The sequence below is a fragment of the Notothenia rossii genome (assembly GCF_949606895.1).
Source record: "Notothenia rossii genome assembly, chromosome: 6".
In the NCBI taxonomy this organism is placed as follows: Eukaryota; Metazoa; Chordata; class Actinopteri; order Perciformes; family Nototheniidae; genus Notothenia; species Notothenia rossii.
The window spans coordinates 28,817,551-28,832,764 of NC_136909.1; the positions used below are offsets into that span (position 1 = coordinate 28,817,551).

The window sequence follows — 15,214 nt, forward strand, 5'->3', positions numbered from 1 at the left end:
GATATATCATACTGATTTTGATAACCTGATTTTTTGTTTAATGTTCAATGTTATAAAAACAATTGGATGGTTTATCTTGTGATAAAATCGATACAGATATCCACTGAGGATAGATATTCAAAATCTTGGAGTTCACCTGAAATAAAATGTTGTAGAAATGTTCTCATATTTGTTCAACATCTCCCGGATTTATTCAGCCTAACATAGTCTCTATCAGCTTTCAACTCAGAGTCTAATCAATAAAAATACAACTTATATTGTTCTAGGAATGGATGCATTTGTTGTTATTTTTTCTAACATTTGACATGAACTAAATAATTGACAACCAAAATACATAATATATGTTTATCTGTTATGAATCATTGGCTGCAGCCCAGCTAGTGAGCAGTGTAAGCGACAACTAAATGTCAGTAATACCCATATCGTGGCTCCCTAGCATGGAGCTGAACAAATATATAAACTGGGAGCACCTAGTTTCTTTCTACAGCTAAGAGAGCTAAGTCAAAAGTATTAGTCTCAGTTTGTTGAATAAAAGTCTTATTTGTCACGGATGTTACATGTATTAGTGCCACTTAAGCAGTCATCTGTTGTTGATCCATCATCGTGGACAACAATATGCTGGAGATTATTTAACACCTGCAGGATTTAAAGGATTTTTACAAGTGTAGACCATCAGCACAATGCAAAATATCAAAACAATTATATACCGATGGGGGAGATAAGGCAGCTCAAACCCTTTAGAGCAGGGGTGGGGAACCTTTTTCCTCTCAAGGGCCATTTCAATTTTTACAACATCCTTCGAGGGCCGTGCAAATTATTGAACTCAACGTCTGCTTAAAAAACTCAAATCAAAGCCCATTCATTTCGCCTTTCTTTCATGCTGTGCAAAGAAAAAGCAATGTCTTAATCCAGATATTTGACCATGACCCGCGCATTCATGCACAGAAAGATATGGACACAAGATGTGTGCAAATGTATTTAGTTTCATATCCATGTGGATTTAAGTGGGGGGGGGGGGGGGGGGGGGGTTTGGGGGCATGCATCACCAGGAAGATTTTTTTTAAATGTTGAAGTTAAAAGCATCAATCTGGTGCACTTTGAGAGCAACATGAAGAGATCTATGGATACATCTCTCAACACCCATATGAAACAGAACTGTAAGCAGATTTTTTTCTTTATGGATATTTTACAAATCACTCCCCTTTTCAACTGTATTCTTGTTTATTAATAACAACTTTTTTTTACTGTCATATTAGTATTGTATACCTGTTTACTTTATTCTCTTATTTTTCTAGAACTATAATGATCATATAAAGATGTGCCTTTACCTCACTGGTTGGAGAAAAAGCTTCTTATATTCGTTAGCATAGCTAGCTAACCAGATGCTAATAACAACAAAGTTATTGACTGTATGATCAGTATGACAGATGAACAGATCGCCACTGGGCTTACATCTAAAGACACAGCCACGCAAAAACTGCGGCATGTGTACGGCTCCTTATGGGTACTGCAATTTGTGAAGTCCTGGCCAAGAGCCGCGTTCTGGTGCTCTCCGTTAGAACTACACTCCTGTCAGACGAGACATATACCACGTGATGACACGTTAGGCTCGTGTTGTGTTCAAGGACCCTGAACGTGGCCAGGAAAAACAAGCTTGTTTAATTATTTTGCGTTCTAGATTTCTTGAATTTTTTTCTTTTTTGCGTGTGTTTATAAATTACCTCGAGGGCCGTACCAAATGGTCTCGCGGGCCGTATACGGCCCGGAGGCCGGAGGTTCCCCACCCCTGCTTTAGAAGCACACTTCAGGGAGCTAGGGGAGGTGAAACAAATCCTGTGGTCCGGAGGGTGGGGGGGTCTCAGTCTAAAGCTGCAGCCACACGAGGACGATAACGGTCGTATCCGCTACAGTTCTCTATCAGATCGATGGTTCGGCCACATGAGGCCGGCAGGGAAACGCAGATAACGATAACGGGTCCCAATGTGGGTAGATCTGCGGACGAAACGCTCTGGTAAAACGAGGTGAAAATCACTACAAGTCTGGGCATGTTGAGAGCTGTACATACACGAAAGGGGAGTTAGTCAGTTCTGTAAGAGCCAGCATGCGGGACCGGCTTTACAAGGTTTCAGTGAATAATATTAGTGCAATGTTTAACGTTAATGTCAGCTAGCTAACATTAGCTAACAAGGTACACTAACGTGTTTTGTTTTAGCAACTAGTTTTCTCCTTAAGAACTTCGTGGTCTCTGTGTATGCTGTGGATAACATTAGTGTTCACAAGAACAAGATACACTCCCGTGTTTTGTTTTAGTTGCTCTTCAGATTGAAGCGGCCAGTTTTATATATCGACTATATGTGTGATCTCCTTTTTACATCTCGTTGTGTCATTTGAGTTTATTTGCTGTGTGTAGATTCAAGGATTTTGGTTATCTTGTCAATTTGTTTGGTTATCTAGGCACAGCTGTGTGTGACTCCCTCTGGTACACTGGTATGTTTTTTCCTAATGTAGAGAGCATTGATTAATTAATAAACTACACACTGACTCTAGATCCTGACCAAATCCTTTTTTGTTGATCAAATGTTTTTCAAAAATGTATTGTATATTATATAACAGCTGCACATCACAGACCGGAGTCTCTGCTACTGTGGACCACGAAGGAGGCGATCATCATCCCCATCCCCAAAGACCCTGCATGGCATGGAAATCTCCTCTTCCTGGAACAATTCTACACCCAGCATATGCTCCCTGTGTTGGCCAGTAGAGAGGACATTTAAATAAACATACTCTTAACACCCTCGGACTCTGCTTTGTGTTTCGTATGTGTGATGGGGTGTTATGCAGACGGGAGGAAAACAGGACACAGCAGATTGGGATTGTGGTGGAGATGCTGAGCAGTTATTTAATTGTTGCATGTAATTATTATTATACTGCGTGCTTCTTAGTTATTCCATCTTTTGCTGTAACATGGATCTGTATGTAACTATTTACTTGTTATCTACCACACTTCCTTCTACATCATACACCATCATTATACATGCTGGTGTATTTGGGTATATATATTTGTATACATATCTGTAAATTGTATAATTTAATTTTTCGTATTTGGGATTTCTCTTTTGTCCACTCAAATACACTTGGCCCTTTCTCTTTTCCATGTGGAAAATGGCAGCTGCATATTCTGCTTTTCTCATCTGCTCCCTGTCTGCTCGTCTATAATGAGAAAATTATATAATTAATTACTAATAATCATTTAAACCTGTTATTACCAATATTTCACAAATTCTTCATGTAAACCTAAGAGCACAGCTGTATGTTGAGTGTCAACTTTGCTTGGTTCATCTTACTGGGGGGCAGCTACATGGATGTCGGTGTAGTCCACAATAATTTTGCAGTTGAAGGCAGAATGAATTTATTATTGACTCAGAATGAAGCACAACTTCATGTCATACAATACATTGACTTTATTTGTAATTGTGTAAAAAAATATGAGCATTGATTAGCAAGCAGGACCTGCAGGAACAGAGAATGATTATGGATGGAGCTGGGAAGAGAGAAGAATAAAGAAAAACAGATCAACTTTATTATCGGATATTACAAATTCAATTTTCAAAACAAGTTACGTACAGTGGAAATCAGGTTGCCAGAGCAGGTCAGTGCAGTGTGCATGTTCCTCAGGGTCTCAGCAGTTACAGGTGAGGTAAAGAAAATAAAAGAGAAAAAGTTCAGTAACAACACTTTAAAGTAACAACACTGAATAATGATCTCTTTTAATAATTTTCTCTCAGTAATCACTCAACTACTGTCTTTCCAACAAACAGATTGACTCACTCTCATTATCATCACAATGAAACACGTCCAGAAGAATGTCATGCAAAGCTGCCTGCCTGCCTGCCTTCCTTCCTTCGACTCTCCCTGAACTGCCTGATCTTTTAATGTTCAATGTTAACCATTTGTGCAGATAGCATTAAGTACAAAAGATCGCTGATGCTAATGTGGCGCTAGCCTACCTCCCGCCCCCTTAGCACCTGGTGGAGGGGGCGATAGGCTACTCTTCAAATGTTTCACAAAATACTTACCATTATGACTACTCTTACTGTTTAACATTTTTTGGTTTACTGCATGTTAAGGCTAATGACAAGGCTAAGTAATGTAATGTAATGCTAACTAACATGCTCGCTACTAGCTAGGTAGCTAACTTGACTATGTTCCATGCAAAACATGTATATTACCTGATATGTTTGGTCCTGGTCCTTTCACCAGACGGGAAGCGATAGAACGAGCAACTGGTATGATCACTTTTGTGATTACAACCTGGTACAAAGCACATAGGCATCTTGTAAAAGTGAATTTATTGGAGCAATCTCTTATATTTATTGGAGGGAATAAATCAGTCTTCTTCTTCTTCTTCTTTGCTTTAATTGCGAGATCTTCTTCTTCCTATTCTTCTTTGCTTTCCGAGTCGCAACCATAGGTCGCAACCAGTCTTGGAGCATTATCGCCTGTGACATCACTTACGCGACCCAGAATGCATTTGGGATTTGTAGTCTTTCTAGTTACGTATTTTTCATAGTCTTATATTTCAACAGTTTTACGACAAACTGTGACTTTTTTTTACATGGAAATGATTGTTTAAGATTGACAAACATCATATGTGTCATTCGTGGCACAATTCAAACGGGATCAAAAGATAACTTTTCTCTCTCCATTAATTTCAATGTATAATTTTCCGCTTCCGGGGTCCCATGGAGGCTCCCGGAAAGGGAGGGACTTCGCCTCTCTATGGGGGAGAGATGGGCCGGCAGAATAATTACCGAAACTAAACGAATTGTTTTTATTTATTTATTAAAATTATAACTACAATCCAAAAAAACAGGGGAAGCCTGGCTTCCCTTGGCCTCCAGGAGAAAACGCCACTGAGTTCAAGGGATTATTCTCACCCACCTCTTGCTCTTGCCCTGCAAGTGTGCCAGTTGAGATGATTCTTCCAGCAGCTAAACTCTGTCTCTCATCATGAACGCAGGAGGCTGGCTGTATATCTGAACTCGCGCCCTCATCATTCTCTTCATCATCTTGCACTTGTTCTAAGCTGCTGCTGATAGTGCTTGTAGCAGCGCTGCTGCCAAAAAGGTCTGTCAATTTGCGACATTTATATGCTTCACCTGCGAGTGACTTCACCTTTTTTTCTCTTGCCTTCTCGGCCCCACCTTTTTCCTTTTCGTTTTCTTTGATTTTTATCCATGTTTCTTCATTCTCCCTGTCTGCTTCTAATCCTTTCTCTTCGTGTGGCCGGCCTTTTTTCTTCTTCGTGTTATATGTTTATTATTACTTTTATTGTCGGGTCACTCATTACTGGATCAGCCAGCTGCATGAGACCACGGATACTGACGGGCTGTCAGGAGAGGGGGAGGAAAAGAAAGGCTCTGTCCTCCGTGTATTATTCTTATATTATTATATAGAGTCGTTATTCATTTGCTTTAAAGCTCAATGAATAACAAAGAAGACCTTTGACCGGCACTTTTCTAATTTTGTCCGGAAGATTTAAACTTTAACGGACATGTTAACCGGCGAAACCCCACCTCTGCTGCTAAATCCAACGCGGAGAATAAACAGAAGGGCAACCATGGCAACCATGCATGGGCAAGAAGTCTTCTTCGCTGCTTTTGGTGTATTTTGTGGCAGAAGTAAAGCGCCACTTATGGCGCATTTCCACAACACGGCCTCGCTCGGCCTCGCCAGTATGGCTAAGCCTCGTTAGGACTGGCTCACTTTATGGCGCATTGCCATTACAGTTTAGGAAATGGGGTAGTATCTATAGTAACGCCGTGTAGGCGTGACGTGACGTCTTCTTCAATGAGAACCCCAGAAAAACAACACAGCCGTTAGCTGTTAGCACTCAGAGCTCACAGCTCCTCATATCTGTTCAGAAACTAGACAAAAGTTAAACAAGTACAAACCACAGACTGTCTGTGTCATGGCGAATACAGTCGCTGGTTTATTTATGTCTGTATAGGCCGCTGTTGTGAGTGTGGACGGTCGGAGCATATACAACGTTAGCTTAGCCAATCTCCATTACTAACCGGTATCAGTATGTTGTTACTTCGGCATCATTTTGAAACGTGTATTACAATTAAATCACGGTCAAATATGTTCATCTTGTTATAGCCCCCTTGCCAGCGATTCTCTCTCTAGTTTAGCATACTCAGCCCAACTCAGCCTGGTTGTTCCTGGCCCTAAAACCACAATTTTATGGGGCCAGAAAAACTGTGAATTAGGACCTGCTAGCCGGTACTAGGCCAAGTGGAAACGCAACCAAAAACGGGCCTCGGCACTTAAAGCGAGCTCCGTGCTGCAGTGGAAATGCGCCATTACAGGCCCAGCATATGTATTACAGCGTCTCCAGCGGTTCGAGCTGTCTCGTGTGGACGGACACGTTTCTGGTGCCAATTGCGTGTGAACGGAAGACTTTTTTGATAACGATTTCGGTTTGTTTCCGTTATCGTCCTCATGTACTGCAGCCTAAGGAGACATCATTTACGGGCGTACACAGTTGACACACAGGAACGTGGATAGCAGAGGCTGTGAGACAGGTTTGCAGATAACAGTCTGGAGGGCAGATGCCGTGACATTTGTTGTCAGTGGTGTGCCACTCTTTAAGCCTCGGGCTGGAAGGTCATACGCTTTCTTGGTGGTTGCATCATAAAGAATCCTAGAGATGGCAGTGAGTGATCAAACACAACAGCATCAATGGTGCACTAACCCAAAGCCGGACTGCTTTGATACGTCTCGTATAGAAGCTGCAACATCTTATATAAGCGACAATTATTTTCTTTCTCCTCCCATCCTCTCATCACTATCAAAGAATCAGGAATCAGTCTATTTAAATATGCATAAGAGACTGAAAACGGCTCAGACTGATTGATGGGACCACACTGAAACAGATACAATTAGACGTAATGAAATCTTCCAAAGCCCATGCTGTTTGCCAGTTGCTCATTGGGAGATGATTCTATTTGCCGAGGGGCTTTGGTAATGTTCGCAAACACCCAGTCAAACAAAAGAAAGGCATAATCCCCGTCTCCTTTATTGTGGGCCATTCCTCTGAATTCCATCTACCGCTTAAACAGATTTCATTTACAGCAAAACCAAATGGTAGGAACAAATTGACAGCACAGCAGGGGTGGTGAATTATTCAGCATCGTCTTGATAGGCGTTTATCAGTTCTTTTTGAGAAGCCCCCAGTCTCCTTGAGCCTTATTAGCGTAAGTGTCAAGTTTCCTAAAGTTCTGGCATTCACCCCCTCCCCTCATGAGACTACACCTTGACCTTGTCTAATGTGCAACAAAACAGAGCTGACTGCTAACCATTCTGGGGCAGGGTGTTTGGACATTCATGTATTCATCTCCAGAGGAGTTCAGATGCTGAGACGCTGGGATTTTTGTGAAAACAACTTCATGCAGGGAACAGACAGGGGCCAGCATGGTGCTCATTCTAATCCGAAGGAAATAAAAAAGAGAGTAAACAAGCTGACAGAAAAAGCCCCCAATGAGACAAGGGGTACTTCTGAAAACACAACAACTCAAACACAACATGCACGAAAGCCGAAACCAACAGGCTGAACGGAGAGGTTCAAAGCTGTTTTGAGGTTTCCCTCTAGAGTTTACCTCTAAAAGTGTGACTTTTTGCCTCAATAAATGAAATATTTTCTCTACAACTATGGTGCTGTAAAGCAGGGATTCCAAAGCTGTACCTCAGTGGTACTTCTACAGTTGCCAGAGGGTAGTGAAAGCAATTCTAGAACCCTGAAGGCAAGAGAGACTGAAAAGAGTCAAGGGAAGCTTATAAAAGTTAACAGCATTTAATTACACAAAAGATGCGGTGGTGTACAAAATGAAATGTGCGAGTGGAGGCGCTCTCCACATCCGACCGGTCAGTTCAGGTCAGGGGGTCGAAGAGATCAATTCTTGGCTTGCTCTTCCTGTTGTCATCTGAGGTCTTCTCCTATTGGCCGGCGTTGTCGGGGGGCGGGTCCAATGCAATTCCTGCCTTTTTCTGTAGCTAAATTGCATCATTCTGGCGTCTGTGGTTATTTAAACATTCCCTGCTACACATTATTCAGCGTCAATAAATGAGTGCTAATCCCAGTGTGCTCAGTGTACAACATCACATGTCATTTCACCTTGGTTAAAGGGTTTGAAATCGTATGATTCCGCCAGATGCTAAATGCTAACCGGAAGTGACGAATATTAAGAATAAAGGTGTTAAGCTAATAGTGAAAACTTCCGGTCTTTCAGAATAAAACTGATTTAAATCAAATAGTGTATTTAATTCAAATTACGCCATATCAACATTGATTTTAATTTCTAACAGTAGTTTGAAAGATTTTATATTATGAATTGTTATTATTTAAGGATTTAAATAGTTAGATAATGGAAGAATTCTGCATTGCAAGTGTTTGTGAATATTATGTATATGTATCTTAGACCCAATTAAGCTGTTAAAGGAAGTTTTTCCATTAATTAACACTTCTTAAATATTATGAATATGTCTTTATTATCAGGCTATGTTCCACAATCATTTAAAGTAGCAGTGATAAAACCTCTTTTTAAAAAGCACAACCTCGATCCAGAGGTTTTAGCCAACTATAGACCTATTTCTAATTTCTAATCTTCCGTTCCTCTCAAAGTTTTTTGAAAAAGCAGTCGCAAAACAGCTGTGTGATTACTTAAAAAACTATGATTTATTTGAAGATTTTTAGTCTGGCTTTAGAACACATCATAGCACAGAGACAGCTCCGGTTAAAGTCACAAATGACCTTCTAATAGCCTCAGACAAAGGACTTGTCTCTATTCTTGTCTTGCTCGAACTCAGTGCTGCATTTGATGCTATCGACCATGATATCGTATTGCAAAGACTAGAGCACTTATGGCGCATTTCCACAACAGCGCAGAGCGGGGTTCAAGCGTGCCGTGCCGTGCATGGCCCGTTTTTGGTTGCGCTTTCCACTAGGCGTAGTACCGGCTAGCGCAGGCATGGGCAAACTAAGGCCCAAGGGCCATATACGGCCCGTTGGGCTTTTTAATCCGGCCCGCCGAATATTGGTAAAAAATTGTCCAAATGATAGTAAAGGCCGCATTCATTTTTGCTTTTTTCCTGCAATACCCGGCATTTTAGTTGATCCCACTAGATGGCGCACTATAGACACAATAGACATTTGCTGGAGTCGGCAACCCGGCAAGGTCTAAGAACCAAATACGCCACGCTTACATCGGAGGAGGTCGAGATTAACCTGAGCAATAACAGTTCATGGCGAGTACAGTGAAATACAAGTTGTAACAAGCAGTAGCGCTGAGCAAAGTGACTAGAACGCGACCACACACTTATAAAAACACTTATATAAAGTCAGACAACACTAACCAGGCTTAGTGTGATTCTGTTTATTTTACCTTACTTTAATGACCATCCGTTCACTGTTATTGATCATTGTGAAGAGCAGGCAGACGTTTTCCTGTTGTTTTGTATTATTGCAGCATAATGAAAACTACGCCGGTAAAATATGCGTGTAGAAAACGGCTTATGCCACAATATGATAACAACAAGTGGTCAAGATAGTCTGATTAGCTTCGGTGGACGAGCAGCGCTCGGTAAATGCCACTGAAACACATTAATAAACAATGCACCAAGGCACTGGAGAAAAGTATAAGGTTAGAGAAGTCGTTCTTTAATTTAATCTGGCTTCGTATGATTAAAAACAACCCAACGCAGTCCTCTATAGATGTTGTTGTGGGCGGTGTTGCGGAGAAAATCAGCGACGTAAAACGCTGTGTGCGACATAAGAAGGCACGTAACGGTTACGTCATGATGTAAACGATTACGCAATGACGCAATAATTAACCTTTGAACCTAATTCACCTTTGAACCTGCATCTGTAACAATGAGTGGACCAAAGAAAACAAAAGTCGACATTGAGTAGAGTGTTTAATGAGGAGTGGACAGCTAAATATTTTTTCACCGATCTGCTACTGGCCCGGCCCGTCTGACACATTTTGTATGATTGTACGATGTGAGGGTCTAAGGACAGAGGCTCGTATTGCCATACTGATATTCTGTACAAACTGTGAAGTCCACTGAGAAAAATGTAATATTTGTGATATTGGGCTATATAAATAAATTGATTGATTGATTGATTGATTTTAAAACTCATAGTGGCCTCAGAGCAAAAAAGTTTACTACTATTTCAAAGTTTTTCTGGCCCCATAAAATCGAGGTTCTTAGCGGGCCAACAACCAGGCTGAGTCGGGCTGAGTATACTAAACTAGAGAGAGAGGATCGCTGGCAAGGGGGCTACTACAACGAAATGAACATATTTGACCATGATTTAATTGTAATACACGTTTCAAAATGATGCAGAAGTAACAACATACTGATACCGGTTAGTAAAAACCATGAATCAATGCTTTGACAAGTCTGCAGACAAGATGGCAGGCGAAAAACCTTTTAAAATGTGTGTTGTCTAAATGGAGATCGGCTAAGCTAACGCAGTATATGCTCCGACTGTCCACACTCACAACAACGGCCTATACAGACATAAATAAACAAGTGACTGTATTCGCCATGACACAGACAGTCTGTGGTTTGTACTTGTTTAACTTTTGTCTAGTTTCTGAACAGATATGAGGAGCTGTGAGCTTGAGTGCTAACAGCTAACGGCTGATGTTGTTTTTCTGCTGTTCGCATTGAAGATGACGTCACGGCTCCGCCTACACTGCATTACTATAGTTACTGCCCCAGCTACTAAACTGTAATGGAAACGCAGCATAAAATGAGCCTGGCCTAACAAGGCCTAAGTGTACTGTACTAAGCCGAGCGAGGCCCTGCAATGGAAATGCGCCATTAGTTGGCATAAAGGGAACTGCTTTAGGCTGGTTTAGGTCCTACCTATCTGAACGGTCTCAGTTTGTGTGTGTCAGCGATGAATCTTCCATGCAAACCAAAGTGAGCCTTGGAGTGCCACAGGGCTCAGTGCTTGGACTTATTTTGTTCACACTATATATGCTTCCGTTAGGCAATATTATAAGGAATCATTCTGTAAACTTCCATTGTTATGCGGATGATAGTCAACTATATTTATCCATCAAGCCTGATGAATCCAATCATCTAAATACAATTCAAGGCTGCCTCAAGGACTTCAAAACGTGGATGACCTTACATTTTTTTATGTTAAACAAGAAAAAAACTGAAGTTATTGTACTCGGCCCAAAGACTCTACGAAACAAACTATCTAAAGATATACTAGTTATGGATGGCATTAATTTGGCCTCCAGTGAGACTGTAAGGAATCTTGATGTTATATTTGATCAGGATTTATCTTTTAACGCCCACATAAAATCAATCTTAAAGTCCGCCTTCTTTCATCTACATAACATTAAAAAAATTAGGCATATCTTGCCTCAAAACGATGCAGAGAAACTATTCCATGCATTTGTTACTTCAAGGCTGGATTATTGTAACTCTTTATTATCAGGGTGTACCAAGAAGTCAGTCAAGTCGCTTCAGCTGATTAAAAATGTTGCAGCTCGTGTACTAACCAGAGTTAGGAAAAGGGACCACATTACTCCTGTTCTGGCTGCCTTACACACTGGCTCCCTATAGAGAGGCGAAGTCCCTCCCCTTCCGGGAGCCTCTATGGGACCCCGGAAGTGGAAAATTATACATTGAAGTCAATGGAGAGAGAAAAGTTATCTTTTGATCCCGTTTGAATTGTGCCACGAATGACACATATGATGTTTGTCAATCTTAAACAATCATTTCCATGCAAAAAAAAGTCACAATTTGTCGTAAAAATGCTGAAATATAAGACTATGAATAATACGCAACTAGAAAGACTACAAATCCCAAATGCATTCTGGGTCGCGTAAGTGATGTCATAGGCGATAATGCTCCAAGACTGGTTGTGACTCGCAAAGCAAAGAGGAAGAAGAAGACTGATTTATTCCCTCCAATAAATATAAGAGATTGCTCCAATAAATTCACTTTTACAAGATGCCTGTGTGCTTTGTACGAGGTTGTAATCACAAAAGAGATCATACCACTTGCTCGTTCTATCGCTTCCCGTCTGATGAAAGGACCAGGAGTCGTCGGACCAAACATATCAGGTAATATACATGTTTTGCATGGAACATAGTCAAGTTAGCTACCTAGCTAGTAGCGAGCATGTTAGTTAGCATTATATTACATTACTTAGCCTTGTCATTTGTATTAGCCTTAACATTAAGTAAACCAAAATGTTAAACAGTAAGAGTAGTCATGATCGTAAGTATTTTGTGAAACATTTGAAGAGTAGCCTATCGCCCCCTCCACCAGGTGCTAAGGGGGCGGGAGGTAGGCTAACGCCACATTAGTATCAGCGATCTTTTCTACTTAATGCTATCTGCACAAATGGTTAACATTGACCATTAAAAGATCAGGAAGTTCAGGGAGAGTCGAAGGAAGGAAGGCAGGCAGCTTTGCATGACATTCTTCTGGACGTGTTTCATTGTGATGATAGTGAGAGTGAGTCAATCTGTTTGTTGGAAAGACAGTAGTTGAGTGATTACTGAGAGAAAATTATTAAAAGAGATAATTATTCAGTGTTGTTACTTTAAAGTGTTGTTACTGACCTTTTTCTCTTTTATTTTCTTTACCTCACCTGTAATTGCTGAGACCCTGAGGAACATGCACACTGGTCTGACCTGCTCTGGCAACCTGATTTCCACTGTACGTAATAGTATTTGGTTATGGTATATTATTTATATACATCAAAGGCACAATGCACCCCTCAGAGACACACATGTATTGAGTGGGATATTTTGCATTGGTCATGTGAAATCATCTTTACATACTAGAAAACTGTAGGAGCGGCAACTTGTTTTGAAATTGAATTTTTAATATCCGATAATAAAGTTGATCTGTTTTCTTTATTCTTCTTTCTTCCCAGCTCCATCCATCACCATTCTCTGTTCCTGCAGGTCCTGCTTGCTAATCAATGTTCATATTTTTTTACACAATTACAAATAAAGTCAATGTATTGTATGACATGAAGTTGTGCTTCATTCTGAGTCAATAATAAATTCATTCTGCCTTCAGCTGCAAAATTATTGTGGACTGCACCGACATCCATGTAGCTGCCCCCCAGTAAGATGAACCAAGCAAAGTTGACATACTCAACATACAGCTGTACTCTTAAGTTTACATGAAGAATTTGTGAAATATTGGTAATAACAGGTTTAAATGATTACTAGTAATTAATTATATAATTTTCTCATCTTAGATGAGCAGACAGGGAGCAGATGAGAAAAGCAGAATATGCAGCTGCCATTTTCCACATGGAAAAGAGAAAGGGCCAAGTGTATTTGAGTGGACAAAAGAGAAATCCCAAATACGAAAAATAAAATTATACAATTTACAGATATGTATACAAATAAATATATATCCTATATACACCATGTATAATGATGGTGTATGATGTAGAAGGAAGTGTGGTAGATAACAAGTAAATATAGAGTTACATACAGATCCATGTTACAGCAAAAGATGGAATAACTAAGAAGCACGCAGTATAATAATAATTACACGCAACAATTAAATAACTGCTCAGCATCTCCACCAAAATCCCAATCTGCTGTGTCCTGTTTTCCTCCCCTCTGCATAACACCCCATCACACATACGAAACACAACGCAGAGTCCGAGGGTGTTAAGAGTATGTTTATTGAAATGTCCTCCTCTCTACTGGCCAACACAGGGAGCATATGCTGGGTGTAGAATTGTTCCAGGAGGAGGAGATTTCCATGCCATGCAGGGTCTTTGGGGATGGGGATGATGATCGCCTCCTTCGTGGTCCACAGTAGCAGAGACTCCGGTCTGTGATGTGCAGCTGTTATATAATATACAATACATTTTTTTGAAAAACATTTGATCAAAAAATAAGGATTTGGTCAGGATCTAGAGTCAGTGTGTAGTTTATTAATTAATCAATGCTCTCTACATTAGGAAAACACATACCAGTGTACCAGAGGGAGTCACACACAGCTGTACCTAGATAACCAAACAAATTGACAACAGGAATGCAAACTCATCAGGTATGAAAAAGGTGACAAGGATCCGAGCCCCCTGACCCCACAGAATATCGGCTTTAAAATGAGGAATAACAGAGGATTTTAGCAGTCAGAACAACTAAAGCAGCAGTGTTAATATTAACAGAAACGCCATAGAGTCACATCTAATAGAAATATATAAAAAGCATTTATTTTAATTGTGTAGCAGTCAGTTTATAATTTTGGCAGCACTGTTGAGCATTTTGAAAATGTATTTTCATGCCTCTGTGCAAGGCTTAGTCTTTCTATCTTTATAGCCACTGGTGTAAAGTAACTAAGTTCATAAACTCAACAAGTACTATACTTGGGCACAATTTTGAGATACTTGTACTTTACTTAAGTATTTCAATGTTTTGCTACTTTGTACTTCTACTCCACTACAGTTCAGAGGTAAATGGTGTACTTTTACTCCACTACATGTATGTAATACCTTTAGTTACTTTACAGATGTGGATGAATGATGTGAAATATAATCAAGTGTTAAATCAGACTTTAGTTCCACCTGGAGTAAATCCAAAAGCTACCCTGCCTGCAGTATACAAAGTCATTCAAACTAGCTGCACCTTTAACAGCTTTGATAACACTTTAATGATCAGTCATTATAAAACATATCATATTATTCTGAAATGGACCAATCTGCAAAATGACTACTTTTACTGTCGCTACTTTCACTATATTTTGATAATAATACTTTTCTACTTTTACTTGAGGAACATTTGGAATGCAGGACTTTTACTGTAACAGAGTATTCCTACACTCTGGTACTTCTACTTTTACTCAAGTACAAGAACTGAGTACTTCTACTTTTAATCAATTACAAGATATATACTTATACCACCGCTGTTTATAGCCTATGAAAAAAACGATTAGAAAACGAAGGCTAAAGCTAACGTTAGCAGATAGTGACAATGTATGCTAGTTGGCTAGCTCAACGATAATATTGGAGAGACAGCAAGCGCATTTCGTGGCATCTGCGGGCAGTGGCAAGTACTTCCGGCATCTGCCACGGAGGCCGCTACTCCGTGGTATCTGTGGCAAGTATATGCCACAGATGCCACAACTTGCCGTGGCAAGTATATGCCAC

The 15,214-nt window shown here is 40.3% G+C and overlaps 2 long non-coding RNA genes across 2 annotated transcripts; one reads left to right on the forward strand and one right to left on the reverse strand.

The window, feature by feature from the left end:
• Positions 1-3,441: 3,441 nt before the first annotated feature.
• Positions 3,442-4,458, reverse strand: LOC307045440. Its single transcript, XR_013809913.1, has 2 exons — positions 3,625-4,458; positions 3,442-3,541 (listed from the first exon to the last, which is right to left on the reverse strand). It is a non-coding gene; the product is annotated as an uncharacterized lncRNA (long non-coding RNA).
• Positions 4,459-11,506: 7,048 nt separating this feature from the next.
• On the forward strand, positions 11,507-13,119 carry LOC307042220. Its single transcript, XR_013809040.1, has 2 exons — positions 11,507-12,753; positions 12,974-13,119. It is a non-coding gene; the product is annotated as an uncharacterized lncRNA (long non-coding RNA).
• The last annotated feature ends 2,095 nt before the right edge of the window (positions 13,120-15,214 follow it).